Source organism: Chrysoperla carnea (assembly GCF_905475395.1).
Source record: "Chrysoperla carnea chromosome X unlocalized genomic scaffold, inChrCarn1.1 SUPER_X_unloc_31, whole genome shotgun sequence".
Classification (NCBI taxonomy): Eukaryota; Metazoa; Arthropoda; class Insecta; order Neuroptera; family Chrysopidae; genus Chrysoperla; species Chrysoperla carnea.
This window is the reverse complement of record NW_025408158.1, coordinates 33,977-47,966: the sequence shown is the minus strand read 5'-3', so window position 1 is coordinate 47,966 and position 13,990 is coordinate 33,977. Positions and strand designations below refer to the sequence as shown.

Here is a 13,990-nt window from a genome sequence, read left to right as displayed (position 1 = left end):
GTGGAGCAAAAGGTTCAGCAAAGAGTGCTAAAAGTAAGCGGGCACCAAAAGAAAAGAAAGCCACAACTACATCATTGGCAGCCAAAAAGCCTAAAGCAAAAAAAGCGACTCCATCATCATCAACTGCTGCTAAAAAAGTTACTGCAAAATCATCAGCGGCATCAAAAAAAGCACCAGTTAAAGCAAAACCAGCAAAAAGTACAAAATCCGCTGCCAAAAGTAGCCCTGCTCGTAAACCGAAAGCACCAAAAGCTAAGAAAGCTTCTGTTGCCAAATCATCTCCTACAAAAATTAAAAAAGCAGCACCAAAAAAGAAATGATCTGTTACTTTAATAATATATTGAAATATTTCATTATTTTTGCTAAAAAATGAAAATAACATAGGCCTTAATACAGGCCACAAATTAATATTTGATAAGAGTAAATTATTTTTTGTATAAATATTTTATAAAATAATAGTTTAGAAACATTTGCCACAGTCAGTACCACGGATGGGTGGCCACTTGAGAATACTGTGTGCGGTTGCATTTTTATTTAAAATATATGGTATAATAAATAAGTATATATTTAAATTGATTACTTCATTGAAAATTTTAATAATATACTTTAATATTAATGATATTTATGAAAAATATATATTTGTAAAAATTTTCATTTATTACTGGCAACAGCCATACCACGTTGAAAACACCGGTTCTCGTCCGATCACCGAAGTTAAGCAACATTGGGCACAGTCAGTACTTGGATGGGTGACCGCTTGGGAACACTGTGTGCGGTTGCCTTTTTATATTAAAAATATAAATTATTTTTCTTCTTTTCTTTTTTTTTACACACCATATATAAATATATGTTATTTAGAAATGTAAACCTTTTATATTATTCATCAACAAATAAATATTATTTTTTGTATAAAATTTTATTGCATTTATAACTCATATCATGGTTACTTTAAAGCGAGAAGTTTTTTTAATATTTCAAATGAATATAAAATAATATAAATTTTATGAAATTTATTTATTTTTAGAAATAGCAATCGCTTATAATTATAACAAAATTTTAATAATGTTTAATTTTATTTCAATAATTTATATTTATATATATATATATATATATATATATATATATATATATATATATATATTTTTTAATAAAAATAATATACTCTTATTTAATAATATATGTTGGTCCTATATATAGGACCGAAAATATTTCTTATTTGTTTTTTTTTTTTTTAATTGTCATTTAAAACGCTTATGCACGTTCTCCACGAATACGTCTTGCCAATTGTATATCCTTAGGCATAATTGTAACACGCTTTGCATGAATTGCGCATAAATTGGTATCTTCAAATAAACCTACTAAATAGGCTTCACTAGCTTCTTGTAATGCCATAACAGCTGAACTTTGAAAACGTAAATCGGTTTTAAAATCTTGTGCAATTTCACGTACTAAACGTTGGAATGGTAATTTACGAATTAACAATTCAGTACTTTTTTGATAACGACGAATTTCTCGTAAAGCTACTGTACCAGGACGATATCTGTGTGGTTTTTTTACTCCACCAGTTGCTGGTGCACTTTTACGTGCAGCTTTCGTTGCTAATTGTTTTCTTGGTGCTTTACCACCAGTTGATTTACGTGCAGTTTGCTTGGTTCTAGCCATTTTCAAATAATAATGTTTTTACAAAAAAACACACAATTTTAAAAATTATATTCGACAATTTGATACTACAAAGTCAAATGTTTAAATGCGAAATAAATGTGTTGTATTTATATTTATATGAAATTTCAAAATTTTTGTTGTCATATCCTATTGGATAGCTATCAGAGTATGGACTAATCAAATTGTATAGGCGTGGCTTAAAAAATCTTTAATGCTTTATATAAAAAGGCACAATTGTACCGGCGCTCACATACATTACAATACTTGTGAGGTTAACACACGTGTTATCCGTTCGTTAAAATATTGTAAATAATTTTTTATTAAAATGACTGGCAGAGGAAAAGGTGGAAAGGGTCTTGGAAAAGGGGGTGCAAAACGTCATAGAAAAGTTTTGCGTGATAATATCCAAGGTATTACAAAACCTGCAATTCGTCGTTTAGCACGACGAGGTGGAGTAAAACGTATCTCTGGTTTAATTTATGAAGAAACACGTGGTGTACTTAAAGTATTCCTTGAAAATGTTATTCGGGATGCTGTTACATATACTGAACACGCAAAACGTAAAACAGTTACAGCTATGGATGTTGTATATGCATTAAAACGACAAGGTCGTACTTTGTATGGTTTTGGAGGTTAAGAAAATATAATAATTTACTTAAAATATTTAGTAAATTTATTAAAGAATATTTAATACATCCGATAAATTTAAACAGGCTTTCCTTTTTGGGAAGCCACTAATTTTATTTATATAAGAGTAAATAAATTTGTTAATAAATATAACATATTATATAATTTGTTTACAACAAATTATTTTGTTTATAACATACATTACCAAATATTTTTATTTTTTTTTTTTATTGTAATATATCTGCAATAATAAATTATAATTTGTATATTATCTATTTTATTTTACAATAACTTATTGAATTTTTGAAAAAATTTTATTATAAATTAATATACTATTATATTTTTTATATATACAAGTTAAGAGTAACAAGTATCGATAGGAGATTATCGAATTTATAACTAATAAAACATTTCGCCTTAATCAAAGAAAATAAAGATTTTGCTATACCATTTTTTATACTTTCAATAAATAATTTATTATTAAATTTTTATTATTTCATTTATTTTTTAAAATTATTAAAAATATTTTTCTAATAATTATAAGCGTACATAAACAAGTAGTAAATGTAAAATGAAAATAATAAAGGTAATGTAATGCATTTGCATTACACTGATTTACGATATATATTCCGCGATATCCTTTATTATATTTAAAATTAATAATATTGATATACTAATAATAGATATATTCAAGCTATTAATATATAAAATTTTATATTAAATATGATATTAATAATTGTTTATTTAATTTTTTTGTATATATAAAAATAATTTACTCTTATTTAAAAAATTTGATGGCTCTCTTAAAAAGAGAGCCGTTTTTATATGTTGATGTATTTTTATGTTATCAATTAAATAATATTTTCGATTTATTTATTTTGAACTTGTATATTTTGTAACAGCTTTAGTACCTTCACTAACAGCGTGCTTTGCCAATTCACCAGGTAATAATAATCGAACTGCGGTTTGAATTTCCCGACTTGTGATTGTTGAACGTTTATTATAATGTGCTAAACGTGATGCTTCAGCAGCAATACGTTCAAAAATATCATTAACAAAACTGTTCATGATACTCATAGCTTTACTAGAGATACCAGTATCAGGATGCACTTGTTTTAATACTTTGTAAATGTAAATTGCATATGATTCCTTGCGCTTCCTCTTCTTTTTCTTATCACTCTTTGATATATTTTTTTGAGCTTTGCCAGCTTTTTTTGCTGCTTTTCCACTTGTTTTTGGTGGCATTGTTACAAACAATTAATATACACAGATAGTTACAGAACACCAGTCAGTATATGTATGAGCGTGTCGTGTATACAACTAGCGTATTATATACGCGAAGATGGATATAACAATAAAAATGAATACTACTCTCTGATTGGCTGAAAATAATACTATAAGGTGATTGGTTTATTTTTAAAGTTTTATATTTTATAAATATTATAAATTAAAATACCCAAATAACATTTTAAACATTTATGTTACAATCCCCGTAACGTACACATCTGTGTGATTATATTTACAAAAAAAAATATTAATTAAATAAATTTATTCGCTATGTCTGGACGAGGTAAAGGTGGTAAAGTAAAGGGAAAGGCAAAGTCAAGATCAAGCCGAGCAGGATTACAATTTCCTGTTGGAAGAATTCACAGATTATTACGAAAAGGAAATTATGCTGAACGAGTAGGTGCTGGTGCCCCAGTATATTTGGCTGCTGTTATGGAATATTTGGCTGCAGAAGTTCTCGAGTTAGCTGGTAATGCTGCCCGTGATAACAAAAAAACACGTATCATTCCACGTCATTTACAATTGGCAATTCGTAATGATGAAGAATTAAATAAATTATTATCTGGTGTAACAATTGCTCAAGGTGGTGTATTACCAAACATTCAAGCAGTGTTATTACCAAAGAAAACTGAAAAGAAAGCATAAATTAAAAACATTGCATTAATTTTTATAATAATAATACATCGATCATAGGCCTTTTAATAAAAGGCCACAAATTTATTTAAAATAAGAGTAAAAATTATTTTTATAAATAATATATTATAATATTTTTTTAAAGAATCAATTTAAATAATTATAAATTAATGATTCTTTTTTTTTTTTTTCTTTTTTATATGTTATTATGGAAATAATTCATCATATTATGATGACATTTAGGTAACATATTATAAGAATATTCATAAAATATTATCAAAATAATATTGTATTATGATGATATTTAGACAAAATATTATAAGAATATACACAAAATATTATCAAAATAATATCATTAGATAACAAAACTGTTCATGATACTCATACCTTTACTAGAGATAAAAGTATCAGGATGCACTTGTATTAATACATATTATCACAACATCACAAAATATTTTTTAAAAGGAAAAATTTTTTAAAAATTATTATAAAATTTGATTGAATTAAATTTCAATTTATTTTTTTAATAATTAAAGAAAAAAAAAAGCATATAAACTTTCTATTGAAAATGTTATTTTCAACTAGATGGCCAAGTGAACTTTGTTACACAAACAATATATGACGTATTCGTTATTTAAATAATCAGTATCCTTTGATATTATATCAATACGTTACTCTCTTCTTTTGATACATATTAATAAAATTTCAATTTATAAGATTTTATGTCAATTATATAAATAATATTATAAATTTTCTAAATACATAAGTTAAGTAACAAAAAATTTGAATAACAAGATAAATTTATATATTATGTTTTAATACTCGATACTATAATATATCGCATCCGTTACCAATTATTCGGTATCCTTTGATTTATACACAGAATGAACCAAAAATATGTATCAAATTTATTTTATTTATTTATATATTTAATATTATTATTATTATTTTATATTACAAAGTTTCTTAACGAAGCTTACAATGATTTCTCATATCGTACTTAACAAAATTATTTAGATCATATAAAATTTAAATTGTTAAAAAATTTTTATATTTATTATTATTATTTATTTTTATTAAAATTACATAACATAAAATTAATAATATTTTAATAATTATATAAATTAATTCTTATTTAAAATAATCTTATATTAATCTCAACAAATACTCTAATAATATATTTTGTCATAAATTTTTTTATATTTAAAATAAATATTATAATATATAAATACTTATATCAGTATAAAATTTCTTTATATAATTATGAAAAAATTAATTTAATAGTTAATTATTGATATTAATGCATAAATAAAAGTATTTTCTAATGAAATATATTTTGTCAATGTTCGATTAACACATTTCATAATAATACGTTTTCATTATTGACAAAAAAAGTTTTTCTAAAAATGAAATCTTATACTATAATATATATATTTATATATTAAATTTTTTAATTATTTATATACTAATAATTTATAATAAATCGATATTAAATAAAAAATAAAAATATATACTTTTTAAGTTTACCTTAAAAATATTATTGTTTTGTATGATTGAAATAATTAATATTAAACTATGTTTATTAATAATTGTTAATAAAAAAATTAAATATATTTTAATTTATAAAATAAATATTATTATTAAATTTATAATTTATTATTTTATATATTATAGAAATTGAAAAAATAAATCATGTTTACTACGACAGTAAATTAGAAATACTATTTAATTTTTATGTGTTTTCTACATGGTACTTTGACTTACATAGGGACTATATTATTGTGAATAATGATATAATTGAAAACCTTTATTTTTTATTTGATAGAATTATTATATTTTATCATTTAAATATTTATAATAAATACATTATTTTTATAAAGTAAAAAATATGGCCGAAGAAAATTCTACAGCTGTTGCAGCAACTGCGGTTACTGCTGCTTCTACAACACCAACAAAAAAAGCAACAGCTTCTGGTGCTAAACGTACAAAACAACATTCAAAACCAACACATCCACGTACATCAGAAATGGTTGTTAACGCAATTAAAAATTTAAAAGAACGTGGTGGTTCATCATTACAAGCAATTAAAAAATATTTAGCTGCAAATTATAAAGTGGATTCTGATAAAATTTCACCATTTATTAAAAAATATTTAAAAGCTGCTGTAACTGAGGGAGCCTTGGTACAAACTAAAGGTAAAGGTGCATCTGGTTCATTCAAATTGGCTGCTTCCGCTTCATCTAATTCTTCAGCTAAATCAAAAGTATCCAAAAAAGAAAGTGGAGCAAAAGGTTCAGCAAAGAGTGCTAAAAGTAAACGGGCACCAAAAGAAAAGAAAGCCACAACTACATCATTGGCAGCCAAAAAGCCTAAAGCAAAAAAAGCGACTCCATCATCATCAACTGCTGCTAAAAAAGTTACTGCAAAATCATCAGCGGCATCAAAAAAAGCACCAGTTAAAGCAAAACCAGCAAAAAGTACAAAATCCGCTGCCAAAAGTAGCCCTGCTCGTAAACCGAAAGCACCAAAAGCTAAGAAAGCTTCTGTTGCCAAATCATCTCCTACAAAAATTAAAAAAGCAGCACCAAAAAAGAAATGATCTGTTACTTTAATAATATATTGAAATATTTCATTATTTTTGCTAAAAAATGAAAATAACATAGGCCTTAATACAGGCCACAAATTAATATTTGATAAGAGTAAATTATTTTTTGTATAAATATTTTATAAAATAATAGTTTAGAAACATTTGCCACAGTCAGTACCACGGATGGGTGGCCACTTGAGAATACTGTGTGCGGTTGCATTTTTATTTAAAATATATGGTATAATAAATAAGTATATATTTAAATTGATTACTTCATTGAAAATTTTAATAATATACTTTAATATTAATGATATTTATGAAAAATATATATTTGTAAAAATTTTCATTTATTACTGGCAACAGCCATACCACGTTGAAAACACCGGTTCTCGTCCGATCACCGAAGTTAAGCAACATTGGGCACAGTCAGTACTTGGATGGGTGACCGCTTGGGAACACTGTGTGCGGTTGCCTTTTTATATTAAAAATATAAATTATTTTTCTTCTTTTCTTTTTTTTTACACACCATATATAAATATATGTTATTTAGAAATGTAAACCTTTTATATTATTCATCAACAAATAAATATTATTTTTTGTATAAAATTTTATTGCATTTATAACTCATATCATGGTTACTTTAAAGCGAGAAGTTTTTTTAATATTTCAAATGAATATAAAATAATATAAATTTTATGAAATTTATTTATTTTTAGAAATAGCAATCGCTTATAATTATAACAAAATTTTAATAATGTTTAATTTTATTTCAATAATTTATATTTATATATATATATATATATATATATATATATATATATATATATATATTTTTTAATAAAAATAATATACTCTTATTTAATAATATATGTTGGTCCTATATATAGGACCGAAAATATTTCTTATTTGTTTTTTTTTTTTTAAATTGTCATTTAAAACGCTTATGCACGTTCTCCACGAATACGTCTTGCCAATTGTATATCCTTAGGCATAATTGTAACACGCTTTGCATGAATTGCGCATAAATTGGTATCTTCAAATAAACCTACTAAATAGGCTTCACTAGCTTCTTGTAATGCCATAACAGCTGAACTTTGAAAACGTAAATCGGTTTTAAAATCTTGTGCAATTTCACGTACTAAACGTTGGAATGGTAATTTACGAATTAACAATTCAGTACTTTTTTGATAACGACGAATTTCTCGTAAAGCTACTGTACCAGGACGATATCTGTGTGGTTTTTTTACTCCACCAGTTGCTGGTGCACTTTTACGTGCAGCTTTCGTTGCTAATTGTTTTCTTGGTGCTTTACCACCAGTTGATTTACGTGCAGTTTGCTTGGTTCTAGCCATTTTCAAATAATAATGTTTTTACAAAAAAACACACAATTTTAAAAATTATATTCGACAATTTGATACTACAAAGTCAAATGTTTAAATGCGAAATAAATGTGTTGTATTTATATTTATATGAAATTTCAAAATTTTTGTTGTCATATCCTATTGGATAGCTATCAGAGTATGGACTAATCAAATTGTATAGGCGTGGCTTAAAAAATCTTTAATGCTTTATATAAAAAGGCACAATTGTACCGGCGCTCACATACATTACAATACTTGTGAGGTTAACACACGTGTTATCCGTTCGTTAAAATATTGTAAATAATTTTTTATTAAAATGACTGGCAGAGGAAAAGGTGGAAAGGGTCTTGGAAAAGGGGGTGCAAAACGTCATAGAAAAGTTTTGCGTGATAATATCCAAGGTATTACAAAACCTGCAATTCGTCGTTTAGCACGACGAGGTGGAGTAAAACGTATCTCTGGTTTAATTTATGAAGAAACACGTGGTGTACTTAAAGTATTCCTTGAAAATGTTATTCGGGATGCTGTTACATATACTGAACACGCAAAACGTAAAACAGTTACAGCTATGGATGTTGTATATGCATTAAAACGACAAGGTCGTACTTTGTATGGTTTTGGAGGTTAAGAAAATATAATAATTTACTTAAAATATTTAGTAAATTTATTAAAGAATATTTAATACATCCGATAAATTTAAACAGGCTTTCCTTTTTGGGAAGCCACTAATTTTATTTATATAAGAGTAAATAAATTTGTTAATAAATATAACATATTATATAATTTGTTTACAACAAATTATTTTGTTTATAACATACATTACCAAATATTTTTATTTTTTTTTTTTATTGTAATATATCTGCAATAATAAATTATAATTTGTATATTATCTATTTTATTTTACAATAACTTATTGAATTTTTGAAAAAATTTTATTATAAATTAATATACTATTATATTTTTTATATATACAAGTTAAGAGTAACAAGTATCGATAGGAGATTATCGAATTTATAACTAATAAAACATTTCGCCTTAATCAAAGAAAATAAAGATTTTGCTATACCATTTTTTATACTTTCAATAAAGAATTTATTATTAAATTTTTATTATTTCATTTATTTTTTAAAATTATTAAAAATATTTTTCTAATAATTATAAGCGTACATAAACAAGTAGTAAATGTAAAATGAAAATAATAAAGGTAATGTAATGCATTTGCATTACACTGATTTACGATATATATTCCGCGATATCCTTTATTATATTTAAAATTAATAATATTGATATACTAATAATAGATATATTCAAGCTATTAATATATAAAATTTTATATTAAATATGATATTAATAATTGTTTATTTAATTTTTTTGTATATATAAAAATAATTTACTCTTATTTAAAAAATTTGATGGCTCTCTTAAAAAGAGAGCCGTTTTTATATGTTGATGTATTTTTATGTTATCAATTAAATAATATTTTCGATTTATTTATTTTGAACTTGTATATTTTGTAACAGCTTTAGTACCTTCACTAACAGCGTGCTTTGCCAATTCACCAGGTAATAATAATCGAACTGCGGTTTGAATTTCCCGACTTGTGATTGTTGAACGTTTATTATAATGTGCTAAACGTGATGCTTCAGCAGCAATACGTTCAAAAATATCATTAACAAAACTGTTCATGATACTCATAGCTTTACTAGAGATACCAGTATCAGGATGCACTTGTTTTAATACTTTGTAAATGTAAATTGCATATGATTCCTTGCGCTTCCTCTTCTTTTTCTTATCACTCTTTGATATATTTTTTTGAGCTTTGCCAGCTTTTTTTGCTGCTTTTCCACTTGTTTTTGGTGGCATTGTTACAAACAATTAATATACACAGATAGTTACAGAACACCAGTCAGTATATGTATGAGCGTGTCGTGTATACAACTAGCGTATTATATACGCGAAGATGGATATAACAATAAAAATGAATACTACTCTCTGATTGGCTGAAAATAATACTATAAGGTGATTGGTTTATTTTTAAAGTTTTATATTTTATAAATATTATAAATTAAAATACCCAAATAACATTTTAAACATTTATGTTACAATCCCCGTAACGTACACATCTGTGTGATTATATTTACAAAAAAAAATATTAATTAAATAAATTTATTCGCTATGTCTGGACGAGGTAAAGGTGGTAAAGTAAAGGGAAAGGCAAAGTCAAGATCAAGCCGAGCAGGATTACAATTTCCTGTTGGAAGAATTCACAGATTATTACGAAAAGGAAATTATGCTGAACGAGTAGGTGCTGGTGCCCCAGTATATTTGGCTGCTGTTATGGAATATTTGGCTGCAGAAGTTCTCGAGTTAGCTGGTAATGCTGCCCGTGATAACAAAAAAACACGTATCATTCCACGTCATTTACAATTGGCAATTCGTAATGATGAAGAATTAAATAAATTATTATCTGGTGTAACAATTGCTCAAGGTGGTGTATTACCAAACATTCAAGCAGTGTTATTACCAAAGAAAACTGAAAAGAAAGCATAAATTAAAAACATTGCATTAATTTTTATAATAATAATACATCGATCATAGGCCTTTTAATAAAAGGCCACAAATTTATTTAAAATAAGAGTAAAAATTATTTTTATAAATAATATATTATAATATTTTTTTAAAGAATCAATTTAAATAATTATAAATTAATGATTCTTTTTTTTTTTTTTTTTTTTTATATGTTATTATGGAAATAATTCATCATATTATGATGACATTTAGGTAACATATTATAAGAATATTCATAAAATATTATCAAAATAATATTGTATTATGATGATATTTAGACAAAATATTATAAGAATATACACAAAATATTATCAAAATAATATCATTAGATAACAAAACTGTTCATGATACTCATACCTTTACTAGAGATAAAAGTATCAGGATGCACTTGTATTAATACATATTATCACAACATCACAAAATATTTTTTAAAAGGAAAAATTTTTTAAAAATTATTATAAAATTTGATTGAATTAAATTTCAATTTATTTTTTTAATAATTAAAGAAAAAAAAAAGCATATAAACTTTCTATTGAAAATGTTATTTTCAACTAGATGGCCAAGTGAACTTTGTTACACAAACAATATATGACGTATTCGTTATTTAAATAATCAGTATCCTTTGATATTATATCAATACGTTACTCTCTTCTTTTGATACATATTAATAAAATTTCAATTTATAAGATTTTATGTCAATTATATAAATAATATTATAATTTTTCTAAATACATAAGTTAAGTAACAAAAAATTTGAATAACAAGATAAATTTATATATTATGTTTTAATACTCGATACTATAATATATCGCATCCGTTACCAATTATTCGGTATCCTTTGATTTATACACAGAATGAACCAAAAATATGTATCAAATTTATTTTATTTATTTATATATTTAATATTATTATTATTATTTTATATTACAAAGTTTCTTAACGAAGCTTACAATGATTTCTCATATCGTACTTAACAAAATTATTTAGATCATATAAAATTTAAATTGTTAAAAAATTTTTATATTTATTATTATTATTTATTTTTATTAAAATTACATAACATAAAATTAATAATATTTTAATAATTATATAAATTAATTCTTATTTAAAATAATCTTATATTAATCTCAACAAATACTCTAATAATATATTTTGTCATAAATTTTTTTATATTTAAAATAAATATTATAATATATAAATACTTATATCAGTATAAAATTTCTTTATATAATTATGAAAAAATTAATTTAATAGTTAATTATTGATATTAATGCATAAATAAAAGTATTTTCTAATGAAATATATTTTGTCAATGTTCGATTAACACATTTCATAATAATACGTTTTCATTATTGACAAAAAAAGTTTTTCTAAAAATGAAATCTTATACTATAATATATATATTTATATATTAAATTTTTTAATTATTTATATACTAATAATTTATAATAAATCGATATTAAATAAAAAATAAAAATATATACTTTTTAAGTTTACCTTAAAAATATTATTGTTTTGTATGATTGAAATAATTAATATTAAACTATGTTTATTAATAATTGTTAATAAAAAAATTAAATATATTTTAATTTATAAAATAAATATTATTATTAAATTTATAATTTATTATTTTATATATTATAGAAATTGAAAAAATAAATCATGTTTACTACGACAGTAAATTAGAAATACTATTTAATTTTTATGTGTTTTCTACATGGTACTTTGACTTACATAGGGACTTATATTATTGTGAATAATGATATAATTGAAAACCTTTATTTTTTATTTGATAGAATTATTATATTTTATCATTTAAATATTTATAATAAATACATTATTTTTATAAAGTAAAAAATATGGCCGAAGAAAATTCTACAGCTGTTGCAGCAACTGCGGTTACTGCTGCTTCTACAACACCAACAAAAAAAGCAACAGCTTCTGGTGCTAAACGTACAAAACAACATTCAAAACCAACACATCCACGTACATCAGAAATGGTTGTTAACGCAATTAAAAATTTAAAAGAACGTGGTGGTTCATCATTACAAGCAATTAAAAAATATTTAGCTGCAAATTATAAAGTGGATTCTGATAAAATTTCACCATTTATTAAAAAATATTTAAAAGCTGCTGTAACTGAGGGAGCCTTGGTACAAACTAAAGGTAAAGGTGCATCTGGTTCATTCAAATTGGCTGCTTCCGCTTCATCTAATTCTTCAGCTAAATCAAAAGTATCCAAAAAAGAAAGTGGAGCAAAAGGTTCAGCAAAGAGTGCTAAAAGTAAACGGGCACCAAAAGAAAAGAAAGCCACAACTACATCATTGGCAGCCAAAAAGCCTAAAGCAAAAAAAGCGACTCCATCATCATCAACTGCTGCTAAAAAAGTTACTGCAAAATCATCAGCGGCATCAAAAAAAGCACCAGTTAAAGCAAAACCAGCAAAAAGTACAAAATCCGCTGCCAAAAGTAGCCCTGCTCGTAAACCGAAAGCACCAAAAGCTAAGAAAGCTTCTGTTGCCAAATCATCTCCTACAAAAATTAAAAAAGCAGCACCAAAAAAGAAATGATCTGTTACTTTAATAATATATTGAAATATTTCATTATTTTTGCTAAAAAATGAAAATAACATAGGCCTTAATACAGGCCACAAATTAATATTTGATAAGAGTAAATTATTTTTTGTATAAATATTTTATAAAATAATAGTTTAGAAACATTTGCCACAGTCAGTACCACGGATGGGTGGCCACTTGAGAATACTGTGTGCGGTTGCATTTTTATTTAAAATATATGGTATAATAAATAAGTATATATTTAAATTGATTACTTCATTGAAAATTTTAATAATACTTTAATATTAATGATATTTATGAAAAATATATATTTGTAAAAATTTTCATTTATTACTGGCAACAGCCATACCACGTTGAAAACACCGGTTCTCGTCCGATCACCGAAGTTAAGCAACATTGGGCACAGTCAGTACTTGGATGGGTGACCGCTTGGGAACACTGTGTGCGGTTGCCTTTTTATATTAAAAATATAAATTATTTTTCTTCTTTTCTTTTTTTTTACACACCATATATAAATATATGTTATTTAGAAATGTAAACCTTTTATATTATTCATCAACAAATAAATATTATTTTTTGTATAAAATTTTATTGCATTTATAACTCATATCATGGTTACTTTAAAGCGAGAAGTTTTTTTAATATTTCAAATGAATATAAAATAATATAAATTTTATGAAATTTATTTA

The 13,990-nt window shown here is 24.4% G+C and overlaps 3 non-coding genes across 3 annotated transcripts; all 3 read left to right on the top strand.

Annotated features, from left to right (window-relative positions):
• The first annotated feature begins 663 nt into the window (after nucleotides 1–663).
• LOC123304223 lies at nucleotides 664–782 on the top strand. Its single transcript, XR_006536264.1, has one exon. It is a non-coding gene; the product is annotated as a 5S ribosomal RNA (ribosomal RNA).
• Nucleotides 783–7,151: 6,369 nt separating this feature from the next.
• On the top strand, nucleotides 7,152–7,270 carry LOC123304222. The gene has a single exon (XR_006536263.1). It is a non-coding gene; the product is annotated as a 5S ribosomal RNA (ribosomal RNA).
• A 6,366-nt stretch (nucleotides 7,271–13,636) lies between these two features.
• LOC123304221 lies at nucleotides 13,637–13,755 on the top strand. The gene has a single exon (XR_006536262.1). It is a non-coding gene; the product is annotated as a 5S ribosomal RNA (ribosomal RNA).
• Nucleotides 13,756–13,990: the final 235 nt, after the last annotated feature.